The sequence below is a fragment of the Rattus rattus genome, chromosome 3, assembly GCF_011064425.1.
Source record: "Rattus rattus isolate New Zealand chromosome 3, Rrattus_CSIRO_v1, whole genome shotgun sequence".
Taxonomy (NCBI): Eukaryota; Metazoa; Chordata; class Mammalia; order Rodentia; family Muridae; genus Rattus; species Rattus rattus.
Window position 1 is genome coordinate 87,600,457 of NC_046156.1, and position 15,588 is coordinate 87,616,044.

General features: G+C 42.6%; 1 pseudogene; it reads left to right on the forward strand.

Moving 5' to 3' along the window:
- LOC116895848 overlaps positions 1-15,588 on the forward strand; it is a 179,177-nt pseudogene that overhangs the window by 139,715 nt on the left and 23,874 nt on the right.

Genomic DNA, 15,588 nt, shown 5'->3' on the forward strand with positions numbered 1-15,588 from the left:
AATGAGGGATTCCATAGCCTTCCAGTGTCATCACTGCTTGGGCCTCAGACAGAGGAGGGTGAAATCAGACTACAGACACTCAGAAAGGAGCCTCTTCCTCATGGAATTGTTAAGACGGAGAAATTAATCCTGAGCAACCAAAGAGCTAATTCTCCAATGGACTGATCAAGCAATTAGCTTGGATTTAGCGACTCCTATTCCCTCACCAGCTCTTAAACTGCTTTCCCTCCTGGAAGAGAATTTTAATGTATTTTCTTCTGCAACTGCATGCTTAGATAAGCAAAACCAAATTGTATTAGAAACTTATTAAGCACACTGTAGAATGATGTTTTAAATACAGTTCCAATAAAGTTTAGGAGTCAATACTATAAAGGCTTGAAATATATTGACTCATTAAAAAAACACTCATACTTAAAGCTTTCTTGGGGGCCAATCACAACTCTAGGTTCCACTGATTTATAACCTTGGCCACTGTGGCCCAACCACTTCATCTTATAATCAACATCAATCACCAATTTTTATTACAACATTTTGCAAGCCGAGCAAAAATATATATACATATTTCTCTTGAGGACAAATTAGGTGCCCCAAAGTGACTCTTGCAAATAAATACTGTGGGCCATAACTCCCTGCACTACAGCTGACTCACAGAAAATCATCCTATAAGTGCCACAGAAACCAAAGGCGATTTTATAATATAAAAATATAAAAGAAATATCTAAAGCAATCCATACACCATAACGGCTATCTGGTGACTGGGTAAAGATTTTTAGTGACTCAATGACAACATGTACTTTCATTTATGCTTCCAATGGTTGTCATCCAAAGATATTAAGTGTGTCCAGATATCCTTCAGGACAGACCATAACTCACCATTAAGATGATGCAGGGCCCTATTAGGTTGACAGGGAGAGAACCCCACTGGTTCAAGGTACTCATCCCTGAGCTGGCACTCACCGTGAGAAAGCAATGCCCAAACAGAAGACACTGGGTAGGATGGCTCATTGCCAGCTATACCACCAATAAATCAGCTGACCCATTAATATGTAATGGGCCTCAATTTACTGTTAATTCAGATACTCCCAGAAAACCCAGGGAGCTCTTTAAAGGTAACTGCAGTAATAATTCCCCTTCATGTAAGTCAAATAAAATTACCATCTAATCTTGGAGTTGTGTCCTGTAGAAATAATTATAACAATAAATTATTTAAGGCATTTTCAGGGCAGACTACAGGATCTTGGATTCCTGGGTTCATGATTCCATTCTGGCTTTCAGCATACTGCCACAGCTCATTGTCTCTGCATTCCTGTTTCTGTTGGGAAAACTGGAAGACCCACAGTAGTGCATGGGTAACGCATACACATGAAGTTAACACTACTAACTGCACCAGCAAAACATTATGCTTCCTTTTTCAATAGCTACGTGTATGAAGAGCACATTTTTTTCTACTTTTTCTACCAGAAAGAGATAACACCATGTTCACTAAGGAATCTAAGAGTTCATGCTAATTGTAGAGTAGGAGATAATTTTCTCCTCTAGAAATTTTTCCTTGTTTTTTTCCTCCAACTGTCTGGGAGAGATAATGAAGTAGTCTCTTCCCCAGGATTAACACTTCCTAAGCCATTATGAACGGGTGGGACGTTGGTCACTGGAAAGAATGCTTGTGTCTTATGGCATCCTTCTCTTGTCTCACATTCTGGGACTTTATCTCCCAGAATGAAAGGCTTCAGTGCCAACACTTTAAAGGATCCCAGCTCCCATCTCCAGGTTGTTGAAAGGAAAAATTGAGATAATATATACAATAGCACTCTGCAGGACAATAAAACCCTGCACACACGCTGGACATGTGTAGGAAATTATTAATACAATTTAGAAATGACAATATTATACACTTAAACTCTCCATAAAAATAGTCCTCTGTGGTCTATTAATCCAAGCCCTGTCTGCAGTCTGGTATTTATACATGCAGCACGCCCTCAGAGAGCTATTCTGAACCAAATGTACACATTTAAAAAATTATAATAACTTCCAAATTACAAATAATTTTTGAATGCCACTGTAACTATTAGAATGGGTAGACAAATCCAAATGGCCATAGAAGCTTTGGAACTACTATGGTTAGCACTGTTATACAGTGTGTTAATCTTTAGAGGACTAAGCTGCTGCAAATAATAGGTTGATATACAGGTTCTATTTCCCTCTAACAAATCCAATAGGAAACCCCTCTCCAGCCACCTTTTTTGTCACATCTGAATGTTAAAAAATGGCCCCACCTTCCCCTACCAATATGAACCTCATGGATGATTCGATGAACTTCGTTTCTGAAAACAGGATGCCAGTAATAGGAATTCCTGACACGTGGATGCAAACATTCCTGTTGGTTTTATTTCTTTCATTCTTTCATGGATAGATTTTTTTCAAAATGAATACATTTAATTTTTTCTTAGTTCTTCAGTACTTGAAATCAATTTTTCTTCAAAAGAAAGGACCAGAACATTTAATAACTATCTTACGATGTGCATTAATTTTGCTTGAGTTTGAATTTCTCAACATCCATGCATATAAAATAAAACAGTTGGATTAGTGTTGCAACTTTAAACTCATTTACATTCATATCCAAGACTTGAAAACTATATTCCAACTGTCTCTGAGACCAAGCAAGCTAACATCACAAATGAGAGAAACTCTATAGTCACAGGCCAGTTCCTACCATGAACTCTCAGAAATGGAAGCTTTTAGCCAACTGTGAGTTTTGATTTGCCACAAAGCCCAGTGAGGAGTTCAACTTCTCGGCCTTGGGTAAGAATCTGCAGAGGAGATTTGCCCTCAAAGACATGTAGTCTCCCTGTAGTGGCCAACAGACAAACTCTGCCAATCAACATGGAAGTTTAGGAAGGGACTAGAGAGATGGCTCCAAGGTTAAGAGCACTGCCTGTACTTCCACAAGACCCAGGTTCAATTCCCAGCACTCATGTGGCAACTCATAACTGTCCCCAAAACTCCAGTCCATCCAAAGCCCTCTTCTGGCTTCTGTGGGCACTGTGTATGTGTGTTATGTACAGTCATACATTCAGGGAAACCCTCATTCACATAAAACAATAAGAATAAAAACTCAAAAAATATATTTTAATGCCAAAAAAGGCTTAACAGATTTACAGTTGTGTCTGTCTGCAGATGTTGGCCAGCCCTCCCTCAATGGTTTTGTACCACAACTGTAATACATACCACATATTTACAAGACTGAGTCAAGAAAGCTCACTAGAAACACACAAAGTTGGTAACGAGAGTGAAGACACAGTGTAAGGAACACATCCAGTGTTCTACAGTGAGGTGACTACGGTTCATGAAAGCCTATTACAAGTTATTAACAATAAGAGAGGAAGGGCTCAAAGATTCAAAGGTTCCAACGATAAAGGGAAAATAAGCAACTGGAGCCATTATTCTAATCTGATAGATGTACATTCTTTGTATATTTATGGATATATATTACAAACCATAAATATGTAAAACTATTATATGTTAATCAAGATTTTTTCATGCTTAAGGCAAAGGGAATACGATCTATCTTGATTTAATCACTGCATATTTTATACATACACACAAATATGAACTATCATTCTGTATAATTATAATATCTTGTAAGAATATTATTAAGATAATAATTTTAACTTAAAAATAAATAAGACTTGCATGTTGCATAATTCTTCTATCACATTAGAGATACTCAAAGAGTTGGAGTAGTTCCCATTACATTCCACAATAACTTCTAACAAAACTAGTGGTTACACCAAAGGGCCAGGGACTTTACTGTGTGGTTGTGTCTCCCAGTGATATCGAAGCTATACCCATGAAGTCTCATCCACACACCCACCCAAGCCTGAGCTGAACAAGGACACCAGTGGGCATGCCAAATGACACAGGGAAAGCCCATGAGGCCTCAACCCTTGACAAAGAACTACAGCCAACTGAGTAAACTCCTGGGACTTGGAGTTCTCCCCAGGGATAGCAAATCAATTGGTTGCATGTATGCATGTGATAACAACCGATGAAAGAAGGAAAAAACTACTAGCTACATATCTATTTTCATGGATGTTCAAAAAAGCAACTAGCATATCAAACCATTATCTTTTGTTACTTAAAACAGGACCAATTTTTTTCAGTATGTGCCAATTTTAATTAGAATTGAAAATGTTAAGAATGAAAAAAGAAAAAGAAAGAGAAAATGTTAAGAATAGGGGCTAGACAGGTGGCTCAGTAGTTCAGAGCACTTGCTGGTCTTATGAAGGGCCTGATTCTGAGCACCCACACTAAAGAGCTTATAACCACCTCTAACTATGGCTCCAGGGAATCTAGCACCTTCTTCTGGTTTCCATGGGCGCCAGCAAACATGTGCACATACATTTAGACACACATATGCATTAATTAAAACACAATAACTCTTTTTAAATATAAGGCATATAATTGCATATACAGATAATAAAAATTATAATGATTTGCAAGTTTCTGATTATTTACAAATGCTAACATCTGTTGCCACTAAAAATGTGTATTTCTACTATTTATTTCAGGTTGCAGAAAAATATAATTGAGAAATTATTTCACCTGAATAGGCTGAGTATCTTTGGCATCTGTTTCAGTGACAGAGTGAGCATAACTGTCAGCCACGAGACTCTTGGGTGTCAAGCTACACTTGTTGGAACTGTTGGGCAGAGAAAAATGTTCAGGCTTCAAATTGTGGCCTTGTGGCATGCAGTAGCATGAGTTTAATTTTTTAAATGAACACTATGGGCACTTGGTTGCCTGATAGGCTTAGAGACAATGAAGCATTGGGAAGATGGTCTGTGCCTCTTGTTGGGTATATCCGCAAAACAAGAGCAAATAACACGTGCTGCGTTCAGTCGCCACAGAAGGTAAAGGACTGATTTATATGACGGCACTTAAAAATAACTATAAAACAACTGTACTGTAATTGTAGCTATTAGTATGCAGAAGGCCCATGATTCCATGAAGGTAGAAACAGTCCCCCATCACTGCTCCTAATTTTAGACTGCAATCAAGCTCATTTACAGGGGTTTAGGAGCAGGAGTACCAGTCTGCTTTTCAGATACCACCACTTATGGTGAACCTGCCTCATACGCCTCATGGCTCCCCACAGGAGATTCTTTTAAAGTGTTTGGACTATCAAATGCCAAGCAAAACATCATTGACAAACCCAACGGCTGCTTGTACTGCCCAAGGTCAGTCGGCTGGATGACGTTGCAATCAGCCCATGGGCAGCAGCAGAATAGGCCACAAGGATGAGAGCACAAGGTGGACACGTGAGGGGAGCTGGCAGTAGGGACACATGAGCTGCACACAGCCCCACACACCGGTATTTGTGTAGCAATCCTATGCACCAGTACTGAGTGAAGAAGCCGTGGGTAGCTCATCCCTGCAACCCTAGAACTCAGGAGGCAAAGGCACAAAGATCTCTGTGAGTGTGAGGTCAGCTCCAGTTACACAGTAAGACCTTGTCTTGAAAAGGGAAAAGCAGTAAAAAGAGCACAGCGGCATGATACTCAAAAGGATGGCCCCAAAATGCAAGCTATCAAGAGGAGGAGGAAGAGGAGGAAGAGGGAAGGAGGAGGAAGAGAGAAGGAGGAGGAAGAGGGAAGGAGGAGCAAGGGGAGAAGGGGAGGGGGAGGAAGAGGAAGAACCTTGCAAAGATGTCTGTGACTGTCCTGAGCTCATCTCTCTGATGTGTGCATTTGCTCCTCTGGCTTCTCACAAACCATTATCAGCTCTGTGAGGTATCATCAAAGTACACAAGAGAAGGACTCAGTATTACAAAGCAAGGATGATGCTGTGTGGCGTGACCGGTCTTCTCAGAAGTACCATAGAAATAGCAGCCAGAAGAGGTGACCAGATAGTAACAAAAGGAAGCTGGAGGGCCACCTTCCACCACGCCCCCTTTTTCTGACAAGCAGTAGCTACACAAGCAGCCAATCAGCTCTTCCCATCAATCCACAGTCTACTCCGTTTGGTGTGATTCAGCTCAGCAAGTATTTCCTATCACCGACCTGTCCATGCCAGATCTGAGGATTCTGGCACTAGTAAGAGATATTCACAGAGCCAGATGTTTGGGTGCTGAGCAAATAGCCTACTGCTGTGTTGGGGGAGGGGGTCCTGGTTACACATGTTTGAGAAAGTAAGCAAACCCACCAGCAATGCAGGAGTGCTCCTCTTTCTCCACATCCTCGCCAGCATCTGCTGTCTCCTGAGTTTTTGATCTTAGCCATCCTGACTGGCGTGAGGTGGAATCTCAGGGTTGTTTTGATTTGCATTTCCCTTATGACAAAGGATTTTCACCATTTCTTTAAGTGCTTCTCGGCCATCTGATATTCCTCTGTTGTGAATCCTCTGTTTAGTTTTATATCCCCTTTTGTGGGGGTGTTGTTTGGGGGATTTTTGGAGGTTAGCTTCTTGAGTTACATATTTAGATGTTAGCCCTCTATCAGATGTGGGGATTAGTGGTTTTTTTCCCAATCTGTAGCTTGCTGATTTGTCCTATTGACTATGTCCTTTGCCTTACCTAAGCTTTTCAGTTCCATAAGGTCTCATTTATCAATTCTTGCCTGAGCCATTGGAGCTCTGTTTAGGAAACTTCCCCATGTGCCAATGAGTTTGAGGCTCTTTCCCACTTTCTCCTCTAATAGATTGGGTGTATCTAGTTTTATGTTGAGGTCCTTGATCCACTTGGACTTGAGCTCTATTGTTGGTGGGACTGCAAACTGATATAACTCTAGAAATCAATCTGGAGGTTCCTTAGAAAATTGAAAATAGATCTACCTGAAGACCCAGCTATACCACTCTTGGATGCATACCCAAAAGATGCCCCACCAGGCCACAGGAGCACATGCTACTATGTTCACAGTAGTCTTATTTGTGATAGCCAGAAGCTGGAAACAACCCACATGTCCCACAATGGAAGAATGGATACAGAAAATGTGGTACATCTACACAATGGAATAGTATTCAGCTGTTAAGAACAAGGACAGCATCAGTTTTGCAGGCAAATGAATGGAACTAGAAAATATCCTGAGTGAGGTAACTCAGACCCAAAAGGACAGGCATGGTATATACTCACTAATAGGTGGATATTAGCCACAAAGGTTCAGAATATACAGGATAAAATCTTCAGAACTCAAGAAGGTTAACAAGCCAAAGGGCCCCCGTGAGGATGCTTCATTCCCACTTGGGAGGGAGAAGAAAGCAATCACAGAGGGCAGGGGGAAAATGGGACCTCTATGGGAGAGGGGAGGGAGAGGGGAAAGGCGGAACATGATCAGGCACTTGTGAGGAGAAACGGGAGTGAAGCTCTGAGGGCCAGCAGAATGAATGGAAATGCACAACCTCAGGAGGTAGGAGGTAGGGGACCCTCTAGAATGTACCAGAGACCTGGGAGGTGAGAGACTCTCAGGACTCAAAAGGAGGGACCTTAGATGAAATGCACTGCAGTGGGGAGAGGGAACTTGTAGAGTCCACCTCCAGTAGACAGACTCCATCAAGTGGAGGGATGGGGTTGCCATCCCGATTCTAGGTCAAAAACTCTGACCTGGAATTGTTCCTGTCTAAAAGAACTACAGGGACAAAAATGGAGAAGAGCCTGAAGGAAATGAGGTCCAGTGACAGGCCCAACTTGGGCTCCATCTCAAGGGGAGACTCAAAGACTAATACCATTGCTAACGCTATGGTGTGCTTACAGACAGGAGCCTAGCATGGCTGCCCTCTGAGAGGCCCAACAAAGCAGCTGAAAGAGTCAGACACAGATACTTACAGCCAACCAGTGCACAGAAGCCGGGAACCACTGTGGCTGAATTAGAGAAAAGCTGGAAGAAGCTGAGGAGGGCGGCAACCCCATAGGAAGACCAGCAGTTTCAACTGACCTGGGTTGCTGAGTCCTCTCAGACACTGAGCCATCAACCACGCAACATACACCAACTGGTCCGAGGCCCCAGACACATACACCAGCAGGACTGCCTGGTCTGGCCTCAGTGAGAGAAGAAGAGACTTGAGGCCCCAGGGAGTGGGGAAGCCTGGCAGGGTGGGGACATCCTCTTGGAGACAGGAGAGCAGGAATGGGTTGAGGAACTGTTAGAGGGTGCACAGGGAGGGGAATAATGTCTGGACTGTAAAAAATAAAGATAATTTTTAAAAAAAGAAAGGAGGCAACGTCTGAACTGGCCAGTAATCCCAAAGAGGATTACAGCGAATTTTACACAGTTTAATTCACTGTCGTAAGTACTTCTGTGGTTTGCATAATTTAATATAATTGTGAAGTTAACTCTACTGCAAGCAAATAAGCAGAGGGAGGTGGGGAGTAGTATGAGCAAAGGTGACGGAGAGGCCAAGTGCCACGGGCAGGAAACCGTGAGGCACACGAAGACAGGAGAAAGGGTGAGGGCCAGCATGCTGTGTTCTTCCACAGAGCCTTATCTCCTTCTGCTCCCCATCTGATCTGTGCTCTCTGCTTGTCTCCCCCTCCACTAGAAGTGCGTACTTTGGGGTGAGACTCAGAAGTACACTTGGCTGGCAGTAGGGGACAGGTTACAGTTTCTTGCTACTTCATGGGGGGAGGGAGGGATCCTCAGGGCAGAATGATATTCCCATCAACATAGAAACTCAGCTCCAAATGCAGACAAGTCCAGCACTCCCAAGGTAGGACCAGTGGAGTCACAGAGGAACTCCATCAGTGGCATCTACAGCCAGGGAGCAAAAGGAAGACTTGAAAACGGAAGGCCATAGGAGGCCTCGCTGACATTTGAGAGTGACTATCAAAGGCGTCCCTAGAACACTCATTTATAGCTTGTCCAAACTTGAGCAAAGTTTCACCTAGCTGCACGGGAAGACACTCATCCAGCTGGAAACTGGGAATTTGGTTACTAGGGAGAAATGGAGTATAATTGTTCGATATAACTGTCAGGTTCTTTCCATGGTAATCTCATTAACCTCTTGCTCCTAGAACTAACTGGCTTGGACCCAACTAGACTACAACATGTTTGCAAGCAAGAGTTGCATTCTGCTGTTCACACAGTGCTTCATGACATCCAGCACTTGCCACACATCCAACAAATGAGGTAGAAAAAAAAAAAAAACAACACTGAGGAGCACCAAATGAAACAAACACATTCTTCTGTGTTTCTGGCTTCTTTTCTGTTATATTTTTTAACTAAGTATCCAGAGAGAGTTTTAATGTTAGCTCAAGCGTTGTTAGACGGCCTTGCTCACTTGCCTCGACAAAATATACTTATTAACAAAGGAGAAGCTACCCCTTCAGTGTGATAGCCCACAGCACAGTGGTTTTTAAAATAATCAACAGTGTTTAGTCCTTCCTGTGTTTGCTCTTCAGAAGTATGGGATGGAAGGTTTTTGTCTGCTGGTGCTTATCTTATTTAAGCTGTCGTGACAGGGATGGCCTTGCACTTGCTAGGAAGGGCACTCCCCTGGATAGTCCACAATTTAGAAACATAAAAAGTGTTCTAGATCCAAGTCTGATGAGTATTAAAGTAGTCTGCTAATTTGAGCTTTTTTTTTAAGTATAATGATGGCACTGCCGAGATGTCTCAGCAGTTAAGAATCTTGGTTGCTCTTCCAAAGGACCTGGCTTCAATTTCCAGCCCCGACATGTTAGCTTGCAGCCATCTTAATCTTTGTTTCTGGCTTCCAAAGGTATCATGCACCTACATTGTTGCGTTTAATAATAAATTAGCTACCACGCTACTGGCGTCGGGTAGCCGGGGAGCTTGGCCTGCTCTCATCTCAGTAGACTGACCCGGAGCTCTGAAATCTCTCCACCCCATTGGCTAAGGGCCCATGGCGGGCCACACCAGCCCCACGCATCCAAATTCCCACGGATAGTCGGGGTGCGCTCCTCTCAAACCCACACTTTGCTGCCATACCTTTCTCTCTGGAACCCAGCTGAGTCACCTAGAAGGAAAACACACAATCTTAGTTTAGAATCAACAGTCATTGAGAGCAGCAACTAACATCCTAATTTATAAACCATTGTAAGTTAAATCCTCTGGTGGTGAATCCTGGCGGATACAGATCCGCCATCTAAACCGGGAGCCTCTTGTTAGCTCTTATTGCCCTCCAAGCTCTCCCTGTCCAAAAAGCAAGTCCTTTTTCCTGTCTCTTCTCTTTCCCTCTCCCACTCGGAAGTCCTGCCTACCAATCACCCTGAAATCCTTATTCATTAGGGAAAGGTTCTGCCACATTACATGATACACACATACATGGAGTCGATATTCTCATATACATAAAAATAAATTTTTAGTTAAGTATAACGTTAAAGTGACTGGTCTAGACTTCTTCTATACTTATAAAATTCCTGTTGAAAGCAATTTCAGAAATGCAATTCCTAAAATACCTTTAACAACCCAGAGCTGAAGGCAGACATAGTGGAGAGACCTTAGACATAGCACTCAGGACACAGAGTCAAGAAGATCTGAAGTTCAAGATAGCAAGTTTTAAGCCAACTGGGCTGTATGAGACTCTGTCGCCTCAAATTTTTAAATTTAAAATGATAATAAAGAATGCCAAATTGGTTGAATGTCATAATAGCAGTTACTTATTTCAGTAAACAATAAGTATTTAACGTGATATATATTATATATGTGTGTGCACATGTGTATAGTTACATCTCTGATATTTAACAGAATTTTACATTGTAAATAATGTACATTAAATTATATTTACATAACACTTACATATACCATATATGCATTTGCACATATACAAGCGCACATATAAATGTGTTTGCATATGTATTCTATTATTTTATGGATAACACAGCCAAAAATAGATAAGGAAAATTGTTTCTAATCCAGGTCTTTCTCAACATGAAGGGTTTACTGGCTCAAATTTATTTCCAATAATTACTAAAAAAAAACCAAAACAATTAAAAGAAAATACTCCAACAAGCTAATAAAAGTACACTAACAAGATGATCAATTTTAATCATGTAATAATGTCTTTTTCCAGAGAAACTGAAGGCATTTTATAGACATCAATTTTCCTGAGAGAAAACACAGACCGCCTCTCCCCTGCCAGGGACTCTTGGCTCTTAATGCAATGCTGGGCCATTACCTGATATGTGGAGAATTTTATATTAACCACAAGGAAAAGGCTGAATCAATAATGTTGCTTAGAATGGACGCGGCACTTCTCATCTTCCCAGCACACAAACAACACTGACAAATTAAGCCTCCCTGGATCCCAGTGAGACTGGGACAGAGTCACGATCTGTCACCTCGGCATGGAGAAAGACAGGCCAGCCCACTGCCCTCACTGGGCATTTGAGGAGCAAGGGTGAGAGATGGACTGAGGCCTCTGGGCTGAGCCGTGCACCACGCCCAGATCACACAAAACCTCATGCCCCAGCCTCACTCTAGCTTTGGAGAACAGCGGTCTTGAAACTCGGGCGCCCCATTGTCTGAGGCAGCATAGAGAATGTGTTTTCAAGTAGAATATCTATCAATCAACACATATCGATTTTCTTTAATCCTGTCCACAGAGCCTTCCTTCTTCTGAAGAGCCTCTGTGATTTGAAGAAACGTATCACCTATCTGTCAGGCATGTATAATTCATGAAGGCCCTTTCATTCAAGGTCTGAGTCCAAAGCCTGCAATTCGCGAGTTATTAACATGTTATTAGATATGCCCTATTAAGATCCGTAGACATCCAGCATCCTACACAAAAGCAAGAGAGACGCTATATAAATTTTCACTTGCATGATTACGCTTAGAGAACTCTGATTTTAACACTCCCCCTATGAATCCATCTCACAGAACAGACTGCCGCAATAAAACAAGCCAAAAATTACCTTTGACTTTAAACTCATTAGTTTAAAACAAGTCTGCTTTTAGATGACTCTCTCTTGGAATATGTGTTTTCCATCCTGTGTACAATGCCTGTCAGTACTGACTACTCAACAGGAATTCTTGGGAATTTATCACCAACACAGACTCCTGAATTGGTATTAAATAATCTACTTTATAAGTAACCAACTTAAAAATAACAAATAGTATTTAATTCATGACGCAACATGCCCTTCATGTCATCATGCAAAGTAATGTTACCTTTTAGTATGTCCAAAAACATGTGGCAGGAATCTCTATTAGTCTGGTAAGGAACTTTTTATATCTATCATTGTTTTACATGTAGCAAAAGTAGAAGGCTAGTTGTCGCCACTCCTAAGGAGGGGTCATAAGTCTATTGTGTGACGAGCTACTTCTGTTTAGTCTCCACAGCTGTAATGTCAACCTAGTGGGAATAATAAGCACACATTGCTCATGTAACCTCGGAATCTGCCTAAAACTAGGGATCCAGCAGCAGATCCTAACAAAGGCGTCATGGAAGGCGCCCTTGGAGAACGTCCTAGATCCTGGAGCTGAGGGGAAATGGGGTTTTGTCTAGCTTGGTTTTGTGCAGGTCTTGTGCACATAGGTAGCCACACTGAGTTCCTGTGTGTGATGAGGGCAGTTCTCGTGTGCAGAGAGTCAGATAGGCAGCAGGCAGAGGTCACTGGCCAGTGGGAGGGAATGGAGAGTGGCCTGACTGGGACCCCCGCAAGCTAGGAAAGCCTAGAGCTGGCTGCTGCAGGGCTGCTAGCCACAGTTGGACCATGGCTTCAAAAGATGGCAGGGGACCAGCAGAGATTTGTAGGCATAGTGAGGGGCCAAGGCAAGAGAGGAGTCTCCTGAATAATAAATCCAACCATTATAAACAATAAAGCCCCTTTTTCCTCAAAAGATATCTTGAACCAGAATTGAAGGTGATGTTTCAACTTCAAAAGAAGGGTCCCAGCCCTTGGTCCTGCCAAGATTGGACCCTCAGTATAGGGGATTGTGAGGGAGGGTAAGGGGATGGATGGGGAGGGGAACACTCTTTTAGACAGAGGGGAGGGGGCAATAGGGGGATTATGGACAGGAAACCGGGAAAGGGAATAATATTTGAAATGTAAATAAAGAAATATCCAATAAAAAATGCTTTAAAAAAAGAAGGGTCGCCTTCTCAAAAGTTCATAAAATGAGCTCAGTAGCCTACTGCAATGCCACTCTGTCTGTCTGAAGTCAAGGGGGGCGAGGAAGAGGGTTAAGTATCAGCAAATGGGTTAAATAGTCCCCATACGCTAAAAGTATGAAGACACTATTGTGAATACCCTCATACCCACCACCAAAGTTTAGCCCACATTCACATTCTACAACAGTTTTCCTTTCCTTTGCTTGCTCAGTTCTTTTTAGAAATAAAACATTACAGATATACATTGACCCTGCTCTGTTTTTCTCCTTTCTCAAGAGGCAAACATCTCCAAATTCCTGTTTAGCTTTCATGGATGTTTGTTGTGTGATTGTATAACACTTGTGGTCTTGTGTGCTTTTATAATTAAAGGAACATGTTTCAAATTATATGTGTGCAGTGGCCCTGTTGTGTCCAGAAAACACCATTTCACAGCAGTCGCCCACTATGCCTGGCTCTTACAATCCTAGGTCCTGGGGTCTTTGGTAGAGGGAATATGGTCCAGGTGTCCTATTTGAGACGGGCAGGTCTACTGTGTCTTATTCTTTGCATGCCGAGTCAGTCATCTTAGCCTCTGTGTGACTGTGGTGTGCTGATGGCACTGGTACCTATTTGGCATCTTCTCCCCCACTTTTCTCTGATTAGAAGCAACACCGCCATGAACCTCCTGGTGTTTGTCTCCTAATGCACGTGTGTAAGTGACATGTATGTATGTGAACTTTTAACACATTGGAGAACACACAGCCTATTAAATCAAATCAACACTCTAGTTACTCACCCTAAAAATAATACCATGGCATGTTCAAGTTTCAGAGAATAGTTCGAAACTGCCATTTCATTTTTTCAGGCCATGACTCAGACTATATAAAATCATCTAAATGGAGATAAAGAGTGGGTACCCAGAAGTCTCGCAGAACTGGAAGCTCTGATTCGGTGGCTGTGACTCCGCAGGGTCTGGTCTGAGCTTTAAGTCTGGTTGACAGAGTTGAGTGTCTAATTTAAGATATATGCCAAGGAGACCTAAATAGCAAAGGAAATGAGAATAGATGTGCTGAGTGAAAGAAAAAAAACTTGACAGGTCCGGATGTACATTTCATGGAACAAGTTTCAAAACCCCAGGGGTGCATCCAACATCCAGTTACACAACACGAGCTGCAGAGAGAGGAGCGCTTCAGAGTCTGAATTTTTTTTTCTATCTAACAATCTTGGGCTATCTAACAATCAGAGTCTGTCTTGGTTCACCCAGCGCTTCAGCACTCCTCTGGTGTGATATCAAAGAGTCCCCTGGTCAGAACATGCCCTCTGGGTAACTGAAGCAAGCGTGAAAAATACTGAGCAGCAGTCCCCTGTAGGAGAAAGGCAAGGCTCCATAGGAAGAAACAATGAACCCATCTTCCTGAGCCAATGGAGGATATGTGGGACAGTGAAAGACACCCTGGCTCTCAGCTGAGGAGGATGGAATCCCGGAGACCCTGAGGGACAGTGGGTGCTTCGCCTGTCTCCCAGGAAACCAGATGGTCACTAGCCCACAGTCCTCCATAGGTTTGTAACCATCAGTCACGTAAGGGCAATGGCCCAACCCGACCACAGGTCACATAGGCTCAAGGCAGATCTCCTTTATAATGAGGTACCTAAAGACCTGGAGGCTTAGCCAATGAATTTCCCTTCCCTGACGCTCCTCCCTGTAAAAAGTATTAAATCTCAGACCCACTTAGTGTACATAGCAAATTCAAAATCACTCTGGACTACACCGTCGGTATATGGAGAAGGCTCAGCCAGTGATGTGCTTGCTTGCAAACGTGGAGATCTGTGTTCATGCCCCCGACAGCCACATAAAAAGCTGGACACAGCACACATCCACTTGTGGAATTGGCTGCTTTATCGCACTTACCACTCTCAGGAATGCATACTTAATATCAAAGCCGGATATGAAATGAAGGCACTCTGTGTCTGCACACACACGTCTGTTACAGCTGGTGCCTGGGAAGGAAAATGAAGGATAGAAGTAACAAAGAACTCAAGTATCCAAAAAGTCAAGACCTTGGGGTAAAATCTCAAGCTGTTTTCCTTTTCTAAATGCTATTTATTTACCTATTTACCTATTTATTTATTAATAGGTGCTAGGGATCAACTCCCGGGCCTGGTGCAGGCTAGCCAGGTGTTCTACTACTGAGCCATATCCTCAACTCAAACTGCTTCTCTTCACGCCTATGTCTGTTGGTAACTACCAACAGCCTCAGAGGCCAACTGGTCATCACCCACATGAACCCAGCAGAAACATTCATTCCACCGATGTGGGAGAGCAAGCCCCAAGTCCCCATCCCTGCAGGCATCTCTAAGCTTCTGACACTGCAACAGGACATGCCAAGGTTCATGCCAAGAGCCACACAACCAAGTTTTTGCAAGAAACATATTGCAAAAAAAAAAAAAAGATTTACACGGTGTTTTAATTAACTTTACAATTTTGTGTTTGTCCACATTCATAGCTGTCCTGGAGTACAGCCCATGGGCTACAGGTTAGACATCTAG